Below are 19,644 nucleotides of genomic sequence, written 5' to 3'. Positions count from 1 at the left end.
GCACCGAATGCCTCCTTCTAGACTTCTTGCTATTTGAGTAATACAAGGCCCTATATCTTTAAACCACTATTTTTTGGTTCAGTGTGTTATTATTTGTATGCATCCATTCCTACCTGATAAAGCATATATTTCCAAATATACAAACTTAGACTATCAAATAGATCACATATTTTATTCTGTGTTTTACAGTGTAATACCTGCAAGCTCCTCCTGATTCAAACAATAAAAATCCTAGCTTTCTATTGTGTTATCATCTTTAGGTTTTCCCAGGGATTCCCAGGATTGCTTAATTTGTCTCATCTGCTGCAGCACACCAAATGCTTTAGAAAATTGTGTAAATTAATAACCAAGAGACAAGTAGATGGAAGCATCAAACAAGCAATAAACAAAATGATAACCCAAACTGCCAAAAACAAAAGAAATGGTGCTCAACCTCTTCTTTCCTGAATTTGGTAATTTTGATTTCTCTAATATGTGATTGATCAATCTTGCAAAATGTTTATATATAAATAAAATTTAGCAATTTTATTATCAATTTAAAGACTTAACTTTTAGGCTTACCTATCTTCTCTCTTTTAGTTTTTCCAAATTATGTTTCTTTTATTATTATTTTTTTTGAGTTTGTACTTTTAACTAACGTCCCCAAATCCCCCCCTCCAAACAACCAATTTTCTATTCTGTTTCTATGAGTTCGATTCATTTGAGGCAGGGGAAGGATTCCACATATAAATGATACCATGCAGCATTTAGATATCTCTGTCTTACTTATTTCACTTTTCACTTTGCATAATGCCTTCAAGGTCCATCCATTTGTTGCAAATGGAAGGATTTCCTCTATCATGGCAAAATAACATTCCATTGTGTATATATACTACATCTTCTTTTTCTATTTATCCATTAATGGACACTTAGCTTGTTTCCATATCTTGTCTATTGTGAGCTAATACTGCACTAAATGTAGGAAGGCAGGTATCTCTTTGTATACTGCTTTCTTTCTTTTTTTTAAGATTTTATTTATTCATGACAGAGCGAGAGAGAGAGAGAGAGAGAGAGAGAGAGAGGAGAGGCAGAGTCACAGGCAGAGGGAGAAGCAGGCTCCATGCAGGGAACCCGAAGTGGGACTCGATCCCAGGTCTCCAGGATCACACCCCAGGCTGAAGGCGGCACGAAACCACTGGGCCACCAGGGCTACCCAGTGTATACTGCTTTCATTTCTTTTGGATATATACTCAGAAGAGGGATTGCTGGATTGCATGGTAGTTCTATTTTTAAGTTTTTGAGGAACCTCTATATTGTTTTCCTTAGTGATTGTACCAGTTTATGTTCCCAACAACAGTGCACAAGTGTCCCCTTTTATCCACATCCTTGACAACACTTACAATCTCTTATCTTTTTGACAATATCCATTCTGACAGCTGTGAGATGATATCTCATTGTGGTTTTGATCTGCATTTTCTTGATGATTGTGATAGTCACCTTTTCATGTGCCAGGTGGCCATTTGTATGACTACTTCAGAAAAATGTCTATTCAGATCTTCTCATTTTTTTTATTTGTTGTTTTGCTATTGGGTTGTTTTAGTTCCTTGTATATTTTTGATGATAACTCTTTACCAGATATATGGTTTGCAAATGTTTTCTCTCATTATGTAGATTGCTTTTTCATTTTGTTCATGATTTACTTTGCTGTGCAAAAGCTTTTTAGTTTGATGTGCCACCTGTTTATTTTTGCTTTTGTTGCTTGTAATTTTGGTGTCAAATCCAAAAATTCACTGCTATGATCAATGCCAAGCTTACCCTCTTATGTTTTCTTCTAGGATTTTTATCGTTTCAGGTCTTATATTTAAGTCTTAAAATGCATTTTGAGTTGATTTCTATATATGGTGTAAAATAGTGGTCCAATTTTGCCAAAACCATTTACTGAAGATGCTGTCCTTTCCCTATTATATATCTTGGTTCCTTTGTCATAAATTAATTGCCATATATGTTTGGGTTTATCTCTGGGATCTATATTCTGTTCCATTGATCTGTGTCTGTTTTTTTTTTCCCTGTGTCTGTTTTTATACCAGTACCATACTGTTTTGATTACTATGGTTTTGTAATACAGTTTGAAATTGGGAAGCATGATGCTTGCACCTTTTTGTTCTTTCTTGAAATTGCTTTGGCTATTTGGGGTTGTCATGGTTCCACATAAATTTTAGAATTGTTGTTTTTTTTTTTTTTCTGTTACTGTTAAATACTCCATTGGAGTTTTAAAAGGGACTACATTGAGTTTGTAGATTGCTTAGGATATTATGAACATTTTATGAATAGTAATTCTTCTAATCTATGAGCACAGAATATCATTTCATTTATTTGAGTCTTCTTCAACTTTTTCCATCAATGTCTTATTAATATGCTTATTTCTTTACTCCACTCATGTTCATTTAAGTTTCTTTCTATTGCTTCTAAAGTTAGGAATTCACATTATTCATCTTAAACCCTTATTTTCTAATATAAACATTAAAAATAAAAATTTTAATGAAACACTGATTTATTTCCATTCTATGAATTTTTATATGTTGTATTTTCATTATCATTCCACTCTAAATATTTTATACTTTCATTATTGAGGTCTTCTTTGACCCATAATTTGCAAATGCTTTACTTTCTAAATATTTAGTAATTTTATCTTTTTTTTTACCATTTATATAACATATCATTTTTCTAGATAGTATTAAAGATTTTCTTCTTACTTTTGGTATCCAATAGTTTGCAATGTGTTTAGGTATGGTTTATTTGTATCCATTCTACTTCAGCCTGTGAGTTCATATTTGTCATCATATTTGGGACATTTTTGTCAGTATTTATTTTATTTTTAAAAGATTTATTCTCATTTGTCAAGCTCTCTCCTTTAACTTCTGAAACCAGAAAGACTTGCCAAGAATAGATATATCTCAAGCTATACAAATTAAAAATGTATATAAAATTGTATATAAACACAAATCTCAACCAGCTTTTCCTTTTAATAATTGGTTGTCTAATTTTGTTTTTTTTTTTATAATTTTGGTGACTCTCTAGTACTTTCAAATACTTTTTAATTTTGCATCCAGAAATTATAATTAACATCTCTGAGAGGGTTAGTCCAATATAGCCTAGAAACATAAACTAGTTACTTCAAAAGTATTGCGAAATAAAGACATTACTAGACTAATGAAAGGTGAGAGAATATGATACCAGTAGATCTCCATTAAAAGTAATTCTAGAGGCACCTAGGTGACTCCATCAGTTAAGCATCGACTCTTGATTTCAGCTAAGGTCATGATCTGAGGGTTGTGAGATTGAGCCCCATGTAGCCTCCACACTGGGTGTGGATCCTACTTAAGATTCTCACTCTTCCTCCCTCTGCACCCCCACCAGCCCTCTCTCTGTCTAAAAATAATAAATAAATAAATAAATTAATTAATTAATTAAATGCAATATTGAAGTGTATTCTCAGAAAGGAAGAAAACTACCAGAGACAGAAAATACAGAAATGTTGGAACGAATGAAGAACTGTAAAAAGGAGAAATATCAATATGTAAAAATTAAATAATAGTGTAAAACAAATAACAAGTTCTAGAGATCATAAAATATGTGTAAAATTAAAATGTATATATAGCAATAACACAACAGAGAAGATGAAACTAAACGAGTTAGTATTCCAAAGTCCTAAAGCTGTATAGAGTATCTTAAAAAATCTAACTGGTAAGCATATTTAGAAGTACTAATAAATCAACAATGCATGTAGTGATACTTAACACAACTAATAAAGCAAAATTTAAAGGATTTATATCTAACAGGCTAATGGAGAAAAATTAAAAGAATTTTTAAGTTATTTTATTTATCCAAAAGAAACAAAAATGAGTAAATTAACATACACTCAGTGGGACTATAGAAATCAATCAGTATTATGCTAAATAAAACCCAACTCTAACAATAATTATTTTGAGTGTCAGTGAATCAAATATTTAAGATGTGTCACTTCAAACTCCTGAAAAATGCAAAAGACAACAAAGAAATAGCCAATCATATGCTGTTTATGATTCCTCTTCCATTTAAGACACAGAAGCTTTAGAGTAGAGTGACAAGAAGATAAACAATCATATACTGTTTTAAAATCTGACTTTTTCTATATTAGAATCTGGAAAAAGTAGACATTAAGGCAAAAAAATATTACTGAAAAAGAAGAGGAAGATTTCAAAATCTTAAAGGTTTTAAGCCACCAGAAAATTACAACACTCAATGAGCATGCACCCAAATAAAATGGCTTCAAGCAATATGCAGGACAACAGAACTAAAAGGAAAAATTAACAGAAAAATTAACAGATTCAGGGATGACTAGGTAGCTCAGCGGTTAAGCATCTGCCTTTGGCTCAGGGTGTGATCCCAGGTTCCGGGATCGAGTCCCACATTGGGCTCCCTGCATGGAGCCTGCTTCTCTCTCTCCCTATGTCTCTGCATCTCTCTCTGTGTGTCTCTCATGAATAAATAAATAAAATCTTTTTTAAAGAAAAGAAAGAAAATAAAAATTAACAGATTCATAATCAGAATGGTATATCTAGCAAATTCCTTTCAGTAACTGACAGAAAAAGCAGACCACAAATATAATATAGAAATTCTGCTCAAAATTAATCAACCTAATTTAACTGACCTATATAGAACAATATAACTAATAATAATAGAATAAATATTATCTTCAAGTGCCTTTGGAGCACTCACCCAAATAGACTGAAAATTAGGCTCTAAGTCATATCTCAAAACATTTTCAGGGAATGAAATTATATGAAATGTATAATATAGACATAGTGAAATTAAGCTAGACATCAAGAATAACAACAAAATAGTTAATTATGAAATTATCAGATATTTAGAAATTAAACTTTATAAGTTAAAATGGAAATGAAAAAGATATTTCAATTGTGTAATAATAGAAATTCAACATATCAAAATGTCATGTAGTTGTGATTAGAAAGAAATCAATAGCCTTGAGTGCTTATATTAGGAAGAAGAAAGCCTAAAAATCAATGAGCTCATTAACCATCTTATAAGTTAGAAAAATAAATACAATTAAATCCAAAGAAAGTGGAAAGATGAAAATTATAACATTATAAATTAACAAATTAGAAAACAAACTATTTTAAAAGTTGATAAATCCATGTTGGAAGATAGTTATTTATGAGTCTCTTGTGGCTTATTTAGTTGGTTATCTCAAGAAATACAAGTGAGGAAGTTGGGAGAGTGAGACAGAGAAAGAATAAAGACAAAAGTAAGAATGTATAATTGGGGTGGAGGTTGTTTTGTAACAATAGAGGCTTTCTTTTGCTGCTAACTCCTAAGAAACATATAAAACATTGGTAAATATTGCACACTTTAAATACAGAACTCCAGATTATTTATAAAACAGTTCTTAATATCCATTTGTTAAGGAATGTTCCCAGTGCCCTAACTAGTCTTTACCTTTGAAGTGTATTTATGTGGAGATGGAGTTCCTAGAGCATTAGGTTAGGTTCTGGGGCAGAATTTGGAAAGATTCCCAGTGTGTGCTCATAATGAGATGCTGGCACACATTTGACCCAGGCAGCGGGACAATGTGCACTGGGTTTATACTTATTGCAAAGTATTCTCTTGCTCTAGGCCTCACTCAAAACTAAGTATTCCGAGTCACCCAATTAATGAGTAGCAGCAGTATTTCAAGTATGTTACATGCTGCCTCACAAATTAGAAGAAGCACCCATGCCTCAGTTCATCTTTCTAAGTGGTATAAAATAAAAGTCCTTCACCAAAGGGATCTAACCTCTACTTCCACCCATATGCTCAGTGTTTGAGAAGTAGCTCAGATCTGAAACTGAGTGAGTAGTAATAATTTTCATTTGGAGAGCTAACCTCAGTCTTTCTCACTAGCTATCTTTTTTTAAGTTGCAAATGTCAATACCTTATTCAGCAGCCTTACTACCAAAAAAAGAGCATGATCTATTAACCATCAACACAGATCCCTGTGGGATAAGTACCTAGAGGTCACTCTGGCAAAGCTCTCAGCTCATTCGATTACATTTTTTCATAGAAAAACTTTGAGAAATAATGTAAGAACATGCCTCTCAGCAAGAGCAGAAGAGCTGGGTTTTTCATCCAGTCCTTTAATCATGTCATATGTATACTCTCAAGGAGTGTTAATTATCCTGATATTTCAAACTGTTATTTGTGCAAAGTAACTTCCAAGTCTTCAGTAAAAACAAACAAACCAACCAACAAAAACTTTTAAGCAAAGAGTTGTAAGTACTATCAGAAATGGTATGGAGCTCATTGACAGGATATACATGTGGCACCAGTATTTGCTCCACTGCATCCCCTACCTTAACTCCCTAAAGTATGGAGATATAACTTGAGTTATAAAGCTATAGACAAAAGTCATCTTCCCCTTTAAACATTTATTTAGATTCCAAAGTGTAAAGACCCCGGAATCCTTCTCATTCTATTTCCGAAGAGACCTTTAGAAGAAGAGGAGGGATGGATGCTTCTTTCATTTCTATAAATGCCAAATTTATTTTTTGTGATCCTCACCTATAGTAGAACCTGTTACATACAAGATGATATACGCTTCTTCTCACATCACCACAAAGATAAGTACTAGGGCAAAGAAAAGTCTCAGTAGTTATTACTGAATATAATAACAATCTAAACTGTTCTAGAATCTTCACGTTGGCACTCAGGATACTCTTAATGAATAGAAACATTAAAGACTTAAACTCCCTTTTCCTGCCTGTTTGTCTACTGTCAAAAGAATCCAAAATGACAAAGCAGCAGCCATAATCCTAAAGGATTAGTAGATTCTTATCGTGTTCTCTAATAGAAGCATACTTCCCCTTCCTCCTTGCCGCAAAGCCACCAACCACTCCTCACACTATAGGAGTTAATTTCTTTATTCCACCAGTTGCTAAAAGTTTTGCACATAAAAATAAATTCCCAAATGGGTCATGGTAATTTGTGATTAGAGGAGCAAATCTTATTTCTATACAATAGTTCCCAGACCAGTGCATCCAAGTTATCAGCAATATAGTGCACAAAATGGCCATTGGTTCAAATTATATATTTTATCTAGAAATATAGCAGCCTGAATTCACAAAATGTCATATTCAATTTTGAGCATTAGGTAAGCATTAACATGACATTACTATGTGTTCCCATTCAGATCATAGGCATGATTTTTAGCACTTTTTCTTCTAGCCATAGGATATGAAAGTCTGTATAATTCTCCCTTGGAATCCTTCTACATTTCACCATTTTCCATGAGTATATAGCTGAAATATGCCTGTCATTTTCTTCTTTCACTACATTTCTTCTTTTATTGTACTGAATAGAAATATCCAAATGTACATTAGTTTTAATTGCCAAGGCCATCATATCTCTCCTAGAATATCATAAACCAGTGTTTCCTGGAGTAGTCTGAAGAATCTAAGGGCAATCGCAACCCCTTAACATAAACTGGTTTAGAAATGAGGCCTAAGCCAATTAGAAGATATCCTAGCCATGGAAATAGATATGTGAATAGTCTGAGATTTCTGGGAAGGGCTCACACTCTCAGGCTTCCTGCATGGAGCCTGCTTCTCCCTCTGCCTGTGTCTCTGCCTCTCTCTGTGTGTGTCTCTCATGAATAAATAAATACAATATTTGTTTAAAATTTTATTTATTAATTACTTATTCTTTTAAAAAAAGGACACTTGGGTGGCTCAGCAGTTGAGCATCTGTCTTCGGCTCCAGGTGTGATCATGGAGTCCCAGGATCAAGTGCCACATTGGGCTCCCTGCATGGAGCTTGCTTCTCCCTCTGCCTGTGTCTCTGCCTCTCTCTCTCAGTGTCTCTCATGAATAAATAAATAAAAATCTTTTAAAAAAAGAGGAAGGGCTCACACTCAAGAGAAAACAAGTACAAAAGATGGCGTCCACTGTTCCTTGAATATCATGGTATAAAACTTAAGATCGTCAAATTAATAAACAAACAAAAAAACTTATATAAGGGAATCACAAGAAAATAAAGCCACCCAACTATACTAATCCTGACACATATATTCCTCTAGATGCCTAGTTGTAAGCTAAAAACATCCTCATTCATTAGGCCAATTTAAGTCAGGTTTTCAATCTCTTCCAGCAAAAGTCATCCTAACTGATATATGTGGTATAACTGAATGTTATCTGTCCAAACACAAACAAATTTTATCTATCATAAATAAATTTAAGAGGAAAATAGAATTGCATTTAAGATTAGGTAGTAATTATTATTCTTTACATATTTTTTCAGCTTAACTTAGGTAAGATATATGATGTTCTATAAGGCATACAACATGGTGATTAGATACATGTACATAGTATGAAAGGATTATCAAAATAGGGTTAGTTAACACTTCCATCACCTCATGTAACCACCATATTTCTGGTATGTAATGAAATCATTTAAAATTTATTCCCTCAGCAATGTTCAAATATATAGTATTATTAATTATTGATAGCATATCCTACATTAGGTTGGTTGAAGTTATTCAATTTATAGCTGGAAGTTTATACTCTTTCACCAACACCTCTCCGTTTCCTTCACTGCCTGCCCCTGACAACCACTATTCTACTCTGTTTCTATGAGTTTGGCTTTCTTAGATTTCACATATAATTGTGATCATGTAGTACTTGTTTTTCTCTGACTTATTTCACTCAGTATAGTGTCCATCCCTTTTATCACAAGAGGCATGATTTCCTTCTTTCTTATGGCTGAATAATATTTCAGTGTGTGTGTTTGTGTATGTGTGTGTGTGTGTGTCACATTGTCTTTATCTACTCATCCATTGATGGACACTACCTACATTATCTTCATGCCTTGACTAGTATGAATAATGCTGCAATGCAAATGGGGGTGCAGACACTTTGAAGTGATGATCATAAAATTCAGTGTTTCCAAATTAAATCCTGAAGTGGGATCAAGTTCCATCTGTTCTATAAATTGATGTCTAATCTTTTATTCATGCCAGACACAATTATATTAGATTAGATCACATGAAATTCTATTTTTGAAAGTAAAAAATGGTCAAATGTTAAGTTTTATATGGAACAATCATTTTATAATCTCAAAGATATGTATATTATACTATAATAATGCATTGTACTATTGTATATTTTTCTATTTTTATGTCTGTCTCCTTATATAGCATGATAGAAATTAAGCAGAAAAAATGAACAAGATCTAGTTCCTTCATTTAAAAAGCTTAAAGCTGATACCAAGTAGGTATGAAATAAATAGATGAAGTTATGGGTCAGTGAATAAATACAGAATGCAAGTGGCTGATACTGTGCAGATCAAGAAGTAAATAAAACATCAAAAATGAAAATGAGAATCATAGGAAGTAAGAAGCCATTTATTGCCTGGAAATTACTATGTAAATACTTTGTGTATAACAATAATGATATTCACACCTTCAGTATATTATTCCCCACCTTATAATTAGGATCATCTATATTCAGAGAGTAAATTTTCATCTTTCTTGGAAAACCATGTGGGTCATTTTTTTTTCTTAATTTTGTACAAAAAAAAGATTTATTAAAAGATAGCAAAGAGATATACAGCAGTACATCTTGGTTATGAGGCATTGTAACTTAAATAAAGTAACATAAATAATTTCCCCCATAAAATAAGAGGAACATAAAGACTTTTTTCCAGATGTAAGCTAAGTAGATAATATTTAGATGCAGACCTGTTTATAAGGGGCATCTGAGTGTACTTGATGGCTCAGTCAGTTAAGAGTCTGCCTTTGGCTCAGGTCATGATTCCAGCATCCAGGAATCAAGCCCTGTTGAACTACCTATTCAGCAGGGAGTCTGCTTCTCCCTCTTCCTTTGCCCCTCCCCCACACTTGTACATGCACTCTCTCTTTCTCTAATAATTTTTTAAAGGAATATCTGAAAGTTCTGTGATTTTGTAGTAACAAAAAGGAAATATATAACCCACAATATTGAACATCAGTTTACATATAGAATTGAGCTACATCACTTGATTCACCATACAGAACACATTATACTTTTATTAAAGAAAGTGGAAAGTAATCTGTTAGAAATATTCTGAGCAAGCTCCAGACCTAGAAAGCAATTTAAAGTAAAAATCAAACTAAAAAACATGCTGTCCATTTTGTTTTCACGTTATCTGATATTTTTTTTTCCAGAATGAAAAAAAATTTAGGGGCTCCTGGTATATTCATAGCCACAGTAAATTTACTTTTGAATTTAGTAAGCCAGGATGGAATAATATATGTGCTTTGGATTTCTCCCTTTTTAGATATTTCTTTACTTAAGAATATGAGTACTAAGAATTTTTAGGTTGACAGTAGGCATGTAGACCAAAAATATATTTAAAGAGGAAGCACTTCAGGAATGGCAGAGCAAGAACTCTGAAATGCTATACCTCCATAAAAGCAAAAAAAAAAAAAAAAAAAGAAAGAAAAAATGCTGGTAAAGATTGGCCAAATCAAGTTTTTCAGAATTCTAGTAGTTAACCAATGTCTTAAAACTATGTGGGATATCATAAAAGAAAAGAAAAGAAAGAAAAAAGGGTATCAATAAGAAAAGTGCTAAAACAGGCCCTATGCCCATCACTTTATCCCCACTGCACAGTACTTTTGAAAACCAATAGCTTGGCCAAAAACACCTCTGAAAATCAGAATCATTACAAAAAGACAGAATGGATTAAGAACTCCCCATAAAGTTCCATCCCAGAGAAATGTCACTATTTACCTATCTGCATGGTTCCCAAAAAGCTTAATTCTCAAGATCTGTCTTTATTTCACTTGACTCAGAGCTTATTCATGGCAAACAGCCCTCATCATGTTTTTTAATCTAAAACAATCATTGTCGATCATTTAAAAAACTCACCTTCCTGAAGTGACAATAACAGCTGAGACTAAAGAAGAGGGTGAGCAAAAACTTAAAAGTGAAAAATGAAGAATGAGATTAACACAAGACTTTGAAAGCTTCAACCTATTTCTGGAAATCAAAAAAGAGAATGCCCATTTATAAGGGTTAGGTGTTTGTCAGAGACAAAAGAAGACCTCCTCTCTCAACTCTCTCTGACCTTGAAGCTCTGACAAAGAGAAATTGAAAGTTAAGGCAGAGTGGAAAACTGCCTTCCAGAGCATTGTAAGTAAACACCAATACAAATACAGAGCTCTTCTGTTACGAGTGGGAGATTTATTGGTTAGTGCATTTAAGGAGATAATTTTTCAACCATTATCTGACAATGAAGCTAACCAAGCAGAGACTTAGTGGCCACACAAGATAGAAAACATAGATCTTCTAGAATTAACCAAGGAAAGACACAAAACAAATAGCAACAAGAACAACAAAAACAAAACAGCAATAATAACAAACCCTAGGGGAGGGAGGAGTCTGAGTTGACAGATTCCACATTATACTATTTTAAATGTGTAATTTTCAATAAAATATTATGAGATACACATAGACGGATAAAAAGCAATCAGTAGAAACACCCTGAGAAAGTCCAGACATAGGGCTTAATATTCAGCATTAGGCCAAGTGATATATTTCCAAAGTGCTAAAGGAAACCATGTCTGAAGAATTAAGGAGACTGTGAGAACAACATCTCACTAAATAAATATTAATCAAGAAAAAGAAACCATAAAAAAAGAAATTCTGTAGTTGAAAATTATTGTAACTGAAATGAAAATTTTACTAAAGGTTTACACACCAGATTAGAATAAATAGAAAAAAAATACTGAACTTGGAGATAAGTCAATTAAGACTATCCAACCCAGGGGATCCCTGGGTGGCACAGCGGTTTGGCGCCTGCCTTTGGCCCAGGGCGCGGTCCTGGAGACCCGGTATCGAATCCCACATCCGGCTCCCGGTGCATGGAGCCTGCTTCTCCCTCTGCCTGTGTCTCTGCCTCTTTCTCTCTCTCCCTCTCTCTCTCTCTGTGACTATCATAAATAAATAAATTAAAAAAAATAAAAATAAAAGACTATCCAACCCAACTAACAAAGAAAAAGAAAAATTAATAGAGCCTAAGCATTCTGTGACTTATCAAGCATACTAACATATTCATAATTAGATATTAATATTCAATTGTATCCATAATTTCTCAAGACAGAAGTGAAGAAGCAGGAATAATATATGAATAAATAATAGTAAGAAAAAAAACTCTTGGGGCACCTGGTGGCTCAGTGGTTGAGCGTCTACCTTTGGCTCAGGGTGTGATCCCAGAGTCCTGGGATTGAGTCTGGCATCAGGCTTCCCATAGGAAGCCTGCTTCTCCCTGTGCCTATGTTTCTGCCTCTCTATGCCTCTCATGAATGAATAAATAAAATCTTAAAAAAACAAAGCTCTCCAAATTTGATGACAAATATTTACCTGCCCAACTAAGAATAACTCCAAGAAGGATAAACTAGAGAGATCCACATATAGACACATTAGGGTGTTACCAACAAAAGTTAAAAACAAAAAGGATGTTGAAAGGAGCAAGAGAAAAGCAACTCATCACATATGAGAAAATCTCAATAAAATTAGCAGCTGCCACTTCATAAGATAATAGATGCCAGATGATGTGGCATGACATTTTCACAGTGCAGAAAGAAAATGAATGTGAACCAAAAATTCTGTATTCAGCAAAACTATCTTTTAAAATTGAAGGAAAAATTAAGACACACCCTAATAAACAAAAACTAGGAGATTTCATCTCTAGGAGGCTTATCCTATAAGAAATATTAAAATGATTCCTTCAGGAACAGAGATTAGAAACTAACTCAAATCCATGGGAAGAAATAAAGAACACTAGTAAAATATTTGCATAAGTAAATAGACATTATAAATGTATTTTTCTCTGTAATACTTCACTTCTGTACAAATAAATATTATAAAACTGTGTTGATGGACTTATATAAAGTGTATATTATATGAAAATAGGACAAATAAGGGAAGTTTGTATATATATTGGGACAGTTTTTGCATATTATATAAATTAAGTCTGCCTTAATATAAACTAGATTGTCTTAGGGTGTTAATTGTAAACTTTAAGGAGTTACATTAAGAAAATAACTTTAAAATATAATAAAGGAAACATGAGAATTAAAGTAATACACTTGAAAATATCTATTTTGCAAAAAGAAGAAAAAGAAAAAGGATGCCCATTCAAGAAAGACTTAACATATATAGAAAATAAATAGAAAAAGTGTCAGACTTAAATTTCTTATTAGTATATACATTGAACCTAAGTGCATTTAATACTAAAAAAACTAAAAGGCCAATTGGCAGAAGGTATTTAAAAACACAAACTATTATCTTCAAGTGATACAGCTTATTCAAAGACATAAACAAGTTGAAAGTGAAAGGAAGTAAATAGGTATACCACATTTCATAAAAGAGCTACAGCTAATATATAATAAAATAGACTTAAAACAAAAATTATGATAAAATATTCAATCTATCATGAAGATATAACAATTAGAAACATATAAATGCTTAAAATATATGAAGCAAAAAATGAAAGAATTGAAGAGAAAATAACAACTCAATAACCACTTGAGACTTTAGTATCCCATTTTATATAATGAATAGAAAAACTAGGCTGCAGATGAGTACAGAAACAGAGGGCATCAGCAACACCAACAAATCAAGTAGATCCAGGCATCTAGGTGTAATCATCTGTATTAAAAATGAAAGATCTCAAATGAGCACCCTAACTTTCCAGAGAAGGGCAATCAAAACCCAAAGCACATAGAAGGAGATAAAAAATAGAGCAGAAATAAATGATATAAAAAACACAAGTAGAGAAAACTGAGAAAGTCCAAAGTTGTTTCTTTGAGAATATTTAAACAAAACTGATAAAATTTTAGCAAGAGTAACCAAGAAGAAGAGACAAGATTTGAACTAATAAAATCATTATCCTCTTTACAGAAAAAAAAAATTAACCTAATACTATTAGGTAATATAAAGTACTCCAATTGTATGACAAAAAATGTGATAATTTAGATGAAATGGACAAGTTCTCAGGGAGACACCAATTACTGAAGCTAACTTAAAAAGAAATAATCAAGGCCTATAAAAGTAGAGAAATTCAATTAGTAATCAAAAAACAAAGAAAACCCATGTCCAGATTGCTCTGGTAATGCATTCCAACAAGTGTTCAAAGAATTAACATCAAATATTCAGATTTTTTTCTAAAAAATAGAGGAATAAAGATTTCCCAAATCATTCAATGAAGCCAACAACACCTTACTATCAAAATCAGGCAAAGCTATCACAAGGAAAAAGCCATCATACTAATATCCCCTAAGATGCAAAAGTACTCAGCCAAATACTAACAAATTGAATATAACTTCCAGGAAAAATTACAGGCACTATTCATGTTGGCTTTATCTCAGTAAGGCCAGCGTGGTTCAAAAAATAAAAAACAATCTATGCATACAAATTATTCAGAAGACCAAAACCACCTGATAATCTTAATAGATATAGAAAAACCATTTAGCAAAATCCAATACCCTTTCTTTATAAAAACATTGAACAAACTAGTAACCAAAAGGAACTTCTTCAAATGATAAAGCATATTTATAAAAAATATACATTTAATGTCATACTTAATGATAAAAGCTTTTCATCTAAGATCAGGAACAAGGCAAAACCAAAAAATATGAGTGCTCTCTACTTCTATGCAACATTTGAATGGGATTCCTACCCTGGGCATTTAGGCAAGAGAAAAAATAGAAAACACCCAGATTAGAAAAGAAGGAAAAGTATCTCTATATGCAGATGACACGATCTTTTATTAGAAAATCATAAGGAATCCATTAAGAAAAAAGGATAGAGCTAATAAATAAGTTAAGCAAAATTTCTGGATACAAAATCAATACATAAAATCAACTCTATTTTAATACACTCACAATAAACAATCAGAAAATAAAATTAAGGATACAACTCCATTTATAACAGCACCAACAGGGAAAAAAATGGAATGAATTTAACAAAAGAAGTACACACTTAAACTATAAACAACAGTCAAAAGAAAGTAAAGAGGTCCTGAGTAAATGAAAAAAAAAAAAATCCTGTATTCACTAATCAAAGATTAGTATAGCAAGCTAACACTCCCTAAAATGATCTACAGATTAAACCCAATCCCTATCAAAATCCCAGCTACTTTTCTAGTAGAAACTGAGGGACTGATCCTAAAATTTATATGCAAATACATGTGACAGAATAGCTAAAACAGTCTTGGGGAAAAAAACCAAAATTGTAAGATTCATACTTTCAGATTTCAAAATTTACTAGAAATCTACATTAATCAAAATGTGTTACTGGTATAAGGATAGACATACAGACCATGAAATAGAACCCAGAATAGTGAAATAAAATCTTACATTATGGTCAATTAATTTTTGACAAGATCACCAAGAAAATGCAATGGGAAATTAATAGCTGTTTCAATAAATGGTGCCAGATCTACTGTATATCCACATGCAAACAATGAATTTGTTCCCATACTTCATACTATGTATGAATTACTCAAATTAGCTCAAAATGGATCATAGGCCTAATACAAGAAGTAAAAAGATAGTTTAGGAGAAAAAATAGGAGGGCATCTTTGTGAGTTTGGGTTAGGTAATAATTTATTAGATATTATACTAAAAGCATGGGCAATAAAAGGAAAAAATAGAAAACAGTTAAAATAAGCTTCATTAAAGAGAAAAACAATGAATCCAAAGAACACAATCAAGAAAATTAAAAGATCAGATATAATTGCAGGGCAAGAAGGTGGAGGCGTAGGGTCCCCAAGTCACCTGTCCCCACCAACTTACCTGGATAAATTTCAAATCATCCTGAAAACCTATTAATTCGACCTGAAATTTAAAGAGAGAACAGCTGGAACACTACAGAGGGAAGAGTTTTCACTTCTAACAAGATAGGAAGACAAAAAATAATAAAATAAAATAAAAAAGAATCAAGGGGGGAGGGGCCGGGCCGGGAGAGCCTCCGGACAGGAGAGCTCAGCCCTGGAGAAAATCACCAGATTCTTCCCAGAGGGAAAGACGCTGAGCAGGGAACTCGGGCAGGATCACAGGAGGGGTGGTGGGGCCTCCCGGCTCCCGGGGTCACTAACAGAGGAGGTGCGCCTGGGGGAGAGCACCCCACACCCCACGGCCAATCTCGGTAAAGGGCTGGAGCACCCGGCGGGGCCTCGGGGATAAGCCGGGGGTCAGGCGGGGGATCCGGGCGGAGCCCAGGATCCTGCGATTGCACCGGGACAGACAGAGGTGGGAAGGACACAGGACAGTGAGGAGTCTACTGCCTCTGGGCACCCCCAAGCTGTGCAGATCAGTGCACCCCTGCAGGGAGCACCTAGGCCAGGGCAGACTGAGAGACTGCCGTAGTTACTGTGCGAGCTGACTCCAAAGCTGGAGAGCTGGCCGCCGCTAGTGTTGTTGTTCCTCCTGGTGTCACCCTGTGCCTGGGAGGGGCGGGGCCTCAGGGAACAGAGGCCTCACAGGGTCCACAGCTCCCACGGAGCCCGGCACCCAATAGGGGGGCAGAGCATCTCCCCCAGGTACATACATCTGAGGGGCACAACAGGCCCCTCCCCCAGAAGACCAGCTGGAAGGACAGAGGAAGAGCAAGTTCTTGACCCAGAAGCGCTGCAAAGTTCCAGGTGAAGTCAAGGAATTTACAGTATGTGGAACTAAAGAGTACCCATCCGTTTTTTCCCCTTTTTCCAGTATAACTCGTTTTTTATATCAGACTAAAAATTTCAAATATTATTTTCTCTTTTCCCACCTTAACTACAATATTTTACTACCTCTTCATTTTTAAGTATCTTTATTTTGACTTTCATATTTCTACAATTACATGTCTTAGATATATTTTCCACTTCTAGATTCCCTTCAACATACTCAATTTAATTTTGGGAGATATACGAAATATGTATTTTTGCTTTGTGTTATTTGTTTTCTCTCCCCCATTTTGTTCTACAATGATGGAAGTTAATACCTTCTAAAACATGACTAGCATGCACCCAGAACCAAGTGGAATACAGTGCTGGTTCATTCTGTGAGATTATACTCTCTCTTCATTCCCATTCTGCCCCACTCTTTTAGCTTCTTTATGTTTTGATGGTCAATGTTGGGGCTTTCTACAAGTATTGCTAGTTTATATAATTTTGGGACTGAGCAACTTCTAACATACAGAACTTAATACACTCAGAACCAAGAGGAAAACCCTCTAGGGCCCCTCAGGTAGACTACATTCTCCCTCCACTACAACTTCTTCACCACCACCATCTCCCAGTACACTCCCCTTTCTCTTCTCTTTTTCTTTTTTTTTTCCTCTTTACTTTTGCTTTTCTCTCTCTCTCTCTCTCTCTCTTTTTTTCCTTTTTCTTTTTTTCTTCTTATTTGGGTTTCTTGGCCTGTTATTTTTTACTGCTTTGTTTTAAAATTTGTTTTTCACTTTCACTGGTCCTTCTGTTTCATTTTGTTCTGATCTTTGTTTTCATTTTCTGGTCACTTACCTCATCAGAATCACCTCGGGTGCTATACACTAATAAATTAGGCAATCTAGAAGAAATGGACACATTTCTGGAAAACTACAAACTACCAAAACTAAACAGGAAGAAATAAAAAACCTGAACAGGCCAATAACCAGGGAGGAAATTGAAGCAGTCATCAAAAACCCCCAAGACACAAAAGACCAGGGCCCTATGGCTTCCCAAAGATTATACCCCAAGATTGCTAGAACTCATACAGCAATTCAGTAGTGTGGCAGGATACCATTCTCTTATACCATACATGAAGATAAACTCAAAATGGATGAAAGATCTAAATGTGAGACAATAATCCATTAAAATCCTTGAAGAGAACACAGGCAACACCCTTTTTGAACTTAGCAGCAATGTCCACAATAGCCAAACTGTGGAAGGAGCCTCAGGGTCCATGAAAAAATGAATGGTTAAAGAAGCTGTGGTCTATATATACAATGGAATATTACTCGACCATTAAAATGACAAATACCCACCATTTGCCTCAAAGTGGATAGAACTGGAGGGTATTATACTGAGTGAAGTAAGTCAACCAGAGAAAGACAAACATTATATGGTCTCATTCATTTGGGGAATATAAAAAATAGTGAAAGGAATAAAGGGGAGAAGAGGAAAATGAGTGGGAAATATCAGTGAGGGTGACATAACATGAGAGACTCCTAACTCTTGGAAAGGAACAAGGGGTAGTGGAAAGGGAGGTGGGAAGGGGTATGGAAGGACTGGGTGATGGGACTGAGGGGGGGCACTTGATGGGATGAGCACTGGTGTTATGCTATTTGCTGGCAAATCGAACTCCAATAATAATAATAAAAAAAGAATCATGTAGGGTGAAATTTACTTAAGTCATGGTTGATATTCTTCACTCAGCCCTCTCAGACAGCCACTCTGCACTGAGCAAAATGACTAGAAGGAAGAACTCACCACAAGAGAAAAAATCAGAAATAGTACTCTCTGCCAGAGTTACAGAATAGGGATTACAATATGATGTCAGAAAGCCAATTCAGAAGCACAATTATAAAGTTACTGGTGGCTATGGAAAAAGCATAAAGGATTCAAGAGACTTCATGACTGCATAATTTAGATCTAATCAAGGCTGAAATTAAAAATCAATTAAATGAGATGCAATCCAAACTGGAGGTCCTAATGACAAGAGTTAATGAGGTGGAATAAGAAGTGAGTGACCTAGAAGATAAGTTGATGGCAAGGAAGGAGGCTGAGGAAAAAAGAGAAAAACAATTGAAAGACCATGAGGAAAGGTTAAGGGAAATAAATGATAGCCTGAGAAGGAAGAATCTATGTATAATTGGAGTTCCAGAAAATGCTGGGAGGGACGGAGGGCCAGAAATCATATTTGAACAAATCATAGCTGAGAACTTCCCTAATTAGGGGAGAGAAACAGGAATTCAGATCCAGGAGATAGAGAGGTCCCCCTCCCAAAAAAAATCAATAAAACCTGTTCAACGCCTCAACATTTAATAGGGGAAACCTTCAAATTCCAAAGATAAAGAGAGAAAACTTAAAGCAACAAGACACAAGAGATTCTTAACTTATATCGGGAGAAATGTTAGATTCACAGTAGACCTCTCCACAGAGACCTGGCAGGCCAGATAGGGCTGGCAAGATATACTTGGGGTCCTAAATGAGAAGAATATGCAGCCAAGAATACTTTAATCCAGCAAGGCTGTCATTCAGAATAGAAGGAGAGATAAAGAGCTTCCAAGATAGGTGGAAACTGAAAGAATATGTGACCACCAAACCAGCTCTGCAAGAAATATTAAGGGGGACCCTATAAAAGAAAGAGGAAGCCCAAAGTAATAATCCACAAAACAGAGACTGAGTAGGTATTATGAAGACACTAAATTTATATCTTTCAATAGTTATTTTGAACATGAATGGGCTAAATGATCCCATCAAAAGATACAGGGTTTCTGACTGGTTAAAATAGCAAAACCCATCTATTTGCTGTTTACAAGAGACTCATTTTAGACCTAAGGACACTTCCAGCCTGCAAATGAAAATATAGAGACCATTTACCATTGAAATGGTTCTCAAAAGAAGGGT

General features: G+C 34.5%; 1 long non-coding RNA gene across 1 annotated transcript in view; it reads right to left on the bottom strand.

The window, feature by feature from the left end:
- LOC119867153 overlaps positions 1-5,526 on the bottom strand; it is a 168,528-nt gene extending 163,002 nt beyond the window's left edge. Inside the window, exon 1 of the long non-coding RNA XR_005382547.1 lies at positions 5,476-5,526. This is a non-coding gene — a long non-coding RNA (uncharacterized LOC119867153). The remainder of the gene's footprint in view (positions 1-5,475) is intronic.
- Positions 5,527-19,644: the final 14,118 nt, after the last annotated feature.

The sequence above is a fragment of the Canis lupus genome, chromosome 32 (genome assembly GCF_011100685.1).
Source record: "Canis lupus familiaris isolate Mischka breed German Shepherd chromosome 32, alternate assembly UU_Cfam_GSD_1.0, whole genome shotgun sequence".
NCBI lineage: Eukaryota > Metazoa > Chordata > Mammalia > Carnivora > Canidae > Canis > Canis lupus.
Note: the sequence above shows the minus strand (reverse complement) of the source record. Positions and strands in the feature narration are given on the sequence as shown.